Source organism: Otolemur garnettii, unplaced genomic scaffold (genome assembly GCF_000181295.1).
Source record: "Otolemur garnettii isolate 467f Iridium unplaced genomic scaffold, OtoGar3 scaffold00105, whole genome shotgun sequence".
Taxonomy (NCBI): Eukaryota; Metazoa; Chordata; class Mammalia; order Primates; family Galagidae; genus Otolemur; species Otolemur garnettii.
In genome coordinates this window covers 30,789-34,886 of record NW_003852500.1, presented here as the reverse complement: position 1 = coordinate 34,886, position 4,098 = coordinate 30,789, and the positions used below count along the sequence as shown (strand labels likewise).

At 37.5% G+C, this 4,098-nt stretch overlaps 1 pseudogene; it reads left to right on the top strand.

The window, feature by feature from the left end:
• Positions 1-1,248: 1,248 nt before the first annotated feature.
• On the top strand, positions 1,249-2,179 carry LOC100945702 (annotated as a pseudogene).
• The last annotated feature ends 1,919 nt before the right edge of the window (positions 2,180-4,098 follow it).

Below are 4,098 nucleotides of genomic sequence, written 5' to 3'. Positions count from 1 at the left end.
AATTAACAGGGGGTACATTTCAATTTATGAGACACTTCTGCAACCATCTTAATAAAGTGCAAGTGTAATAACATCCAGATAAAGGGGCTCCTTGTGTCTTTAAGCTTTCTCATCATCTTCTGACACCATCTCTCATTCCTTGTCTCTTGCTCATTCCCCTGCCACACTGGCTTCCTTGTTGGCCTTGAACATCTGATGGAAACACCTTCCTCAGGGCTTTAGCATTGATCTTTCCTTCTTCCTTGCACACAGGTTTTCAGGATCCTTGTGACTCCCTGTCTTCTATGTGTTCCCTGATAAATTGTCACCTTGTCTGCTAATCTGGCCCTGTAAAAAATAACACCGCATCCACACTTTATATCTTTTTAAAATTTTTTTATTGACTTTATTTATTTTATTTTTTTTTGTATTAATGATAGCTGTCTACATTAATGCAAACATGCGGTACAGTGTAGTCACTTTCTCCTTTGTAGGATTCTTCATCATCTGACATACTTAGCATATGTCATTTTCTTTAGATTGAATTTGTGCTCAGTCATTAGACGTTAGGGACTTCTGTTTTTTAGTATTGTTGACTTATTATCTACTCTCAGGAGTGCCTGGAATATGTCAAAATTCAATTTTAATCCTCAAATGGATGAAAGATTTTCTCCTTAAAACTACAGAATACATGCACCAGGAGAAAGTCTGAAAGTGAGAGTGGAATTCCTAAAGAGTGATAGGTGGCCTGGGGATTCCCCCATGGAGATCAGATTCACATACAAAGTACGGAAATAAACATCTTGTAGAATGAAGGTTACCAGATGCTGGCCCCTTAGGGTGGGTGTTGGCAGTAGAGAAATGTTAGTTAAAGGATAAAAAATTACAGTTAGATAAGGAAAATAAATCCCAGGGATCTATTATTGTACAGCATGGTGACTCCAGTTAGACTATATATTGTATTCTCCAAAAATGCTAAGGGACTAGAAGTTGCATGTCCTCAGCCCAGAAATGATGACTATGTGAGATAATGCACATGTTAATCAGCTAGATTTAACCATTCCACTATGGATGCATACTTCAAAACATCATGTTATATATGAATCATTCATATAATTTTCTCTCAAATAATTTTTAAAATTATTGCCTCTCATTTAAGAAATTATCTTCTTGGGTGTGCTCTGTAAATGATGGCATTTTTGATGGATTATTGGTGCATATATGTGTCATGGTCTCCTTTTCTTTCTTTGTGATAGTCACAGCAACCATATGGAATCAGAAAATGACACACATATTTCAAAATTTCTTCTTCTGGGATTTTCAGAGGACCCAGAATTACAGCCAGTCCTCTTTGGGCTGTTCCTGTCCATGTACCTGATCACTATGCTTGGGAACTTGCTCATCATCCTGGCCATCAGCACAGACTCCCACCTCCACACCCCCATGTACTTCTTCCTCTCCAACCTGTCTTTTGCTGACATCTGTTTCACCTCCACGACAGTCCCAAAGATGCTGGTGAACATGCAGACACAGAGCAAAGTCATATACTATGGAGGCTGCATGGTCCAGATGTACTTGTTTATACTCTTTGCAGCATTGGACATCTTTCTGCTGACCGTGATGGCCTATGACCGGTTTGTGGCCATCTGTCACCCCCTGCACTACACAGTCATCATGAACCTCAGGCTCTGTGCACTGTTGGTTCTGGCCTCCTGGATTATGAGTGTTCTGCATTCCTCATTACACGGTTTAATGGTGTTATCGCTGTCATTTTGTGTAGACGTGGAAATCCCCCACTTTTTCTGTGAAATTAAACAGGTGGTCAGCCTTGCCTGTTCTGACACCTTTCTTAATGACATGATGATGTATTTAGGATCTGCACTGGTAGGTGGTAGTTCTTTTGCTGGGATCCTTTTGCTCTTACTCTAAAATAGTTTCCTCCATACATGCAATCTCCTCAGCTCAGGGGAAGTATAAAGCATTTTCCACCTGTGCATCTCACCTCTCAATTGTGTTCTTATTTTACTGTACAAGCCTAGGGGTGTACCTCAGTTCTGCTGCCACCCACAACTCACACTCCAGTGCAATAGTCTCAGTGATGTACACAGTGGTCACCCCCATGCTGAACCCCTTCATCTACAGTCTGAGGAATAAAGACATAAAGAAGGCTTTGAAACAATTTTTCCTGGAGAAGCAATAAAGAGTCATTTCTCAAGATGTGCCTGTAATTTCAGAGCTCTAAGCCTCTGAAATCACCAGAAAGACCCAGAAATTATGATTCATTAATTAAACTGTAGAAGAAGTTGTTTCCACAGAAGGCTAGAAATTATGATTCATTAAACTATAGATGGAGAAGTTGTTTCCACTATTTCCTAGAGTTTCATTTCCTTTGATTTCAACTACTTTATAAAACTTGTGTTTTTCTTTAAAAAGTTTTCTGCCCCCTGAGATTCAACAAAATTTTCCCTCTCATTTCCATGCTTTCCCAAAATTATTTCCCAACTAGGATCAGAAACAAGCTGGAGATTTCTATTTGTCTCATACACTTGGAAACTATAAGAGCATTAACTTAATTTTATCACCTATAGTGCATTTTACAAGGGTACATGTTAAATCTACTAAGTGTAGAATATAAATGTCTTAACACAAAAACTAAGAAAATGTGGTGAAGGCTATGTTAACCGGTTTGATGAAAGTATTTCAAATTGTATATAAAGCCAGCACACTGTACCCCATAATTGCATTAATGTACACAGCTACGATTTAATAAATAAATAATTTAATTTTATCATAGATAAGTATTTGAGAGCACTGTTTTTTAATCTGGGTCCACAATTACCTTCTTTATCATTACCCTAACTGATTTTCTTCATAATTTAAACTTTAGCACTGTAGTGTCTTTTCCAGCTAGCCATGGCATTTTACTTTCCTTAGTAGGATCCTGACTTCTGTTCAGTTCTATGTCCCCAGAACCTACCACATTTCCTTGTAAACAGTAGAAAGATAAAACTTTGCTTCTCAAAGACATGTTGCAAGTGTACTCTACACAGAAGGACAAATTTGCATAAATTGATTGACTTTATTAGGTTTTACACTCAGAGATCACCTTAAATATGAAGGAGTATAATTTTCATCCATACATTAAATTAAAATGGATTTGTTTTGATGATATGCATCTACTCATTGAAGTGTGGAGTCTTGGTGTCTATGTCTAATGGGCCTGATTTAAAGTGAAGGATTTGGTGCTGTGATTTACATTATTTCATTGTATCATCTTGCTGTTTCTGCTCAAAATTTTCCAGTTCTAACTACAAATGTGACTACTTCCATTCTCCTCATAAATATCTCCTCCCTTTAAAAGATTGTGTAGGTAAGTGAACAGTATGTGCATTCACTTTAGTATCAGATGCTTCTTCTCTTTTATACTCTAAACACTTCTCAATCTTCATGATCAAAGGATGGCTCAGAGAAGAGCTTAAATTTCTACCCACTATTGCCTCCGGGAATACAGACTTGTCAATCAGGGTTGCAATTTCCTGTAATACCATTTATGTTCATTCAATCTCTCTTGGTTACTTAGAAAGGAATCTCAAAAGTCGAAAATAAAACAATCCGCCTGGAAGGGGAAACAGACATGCAAACATTCCATTCTAGTACTGACATTAATGTTTATGAATTATATGCTATAGACTTGCAACAATGATGATAAGAGTTCTTCGAAGAGTAGGATCACTTTCTAGAAGAGTTTGAAGGATAATTTGATGTAACAAAGAGCATCACCTTTATAGATATTCCCAAAAGCAGAAGATAGTAATATACTTCAAAGATCTAAAAGTACTTATTGTGACTATTTGGTGTCAGCATGAGAGCAAAATTGAATTCCTTGAATTCAACCAAGCAGAGAGTAATAAACTCTAAGCACTGTGCTCCCTACCTCAGGCCCTATTAGGAGGGCTGCATTGTGTTCTTACTCCTGCTTGCTGTCTCACAGGAGTAGGATGATAATAGACTAAATTCCTACCCTAAGAGATTTTCTGGTGTCACATTGAGTTTAATGATTAAAAAAGTGGGACACAGTCACAATAGCTGTTATCTGTAGAATACCTACTGTGAGCCTAA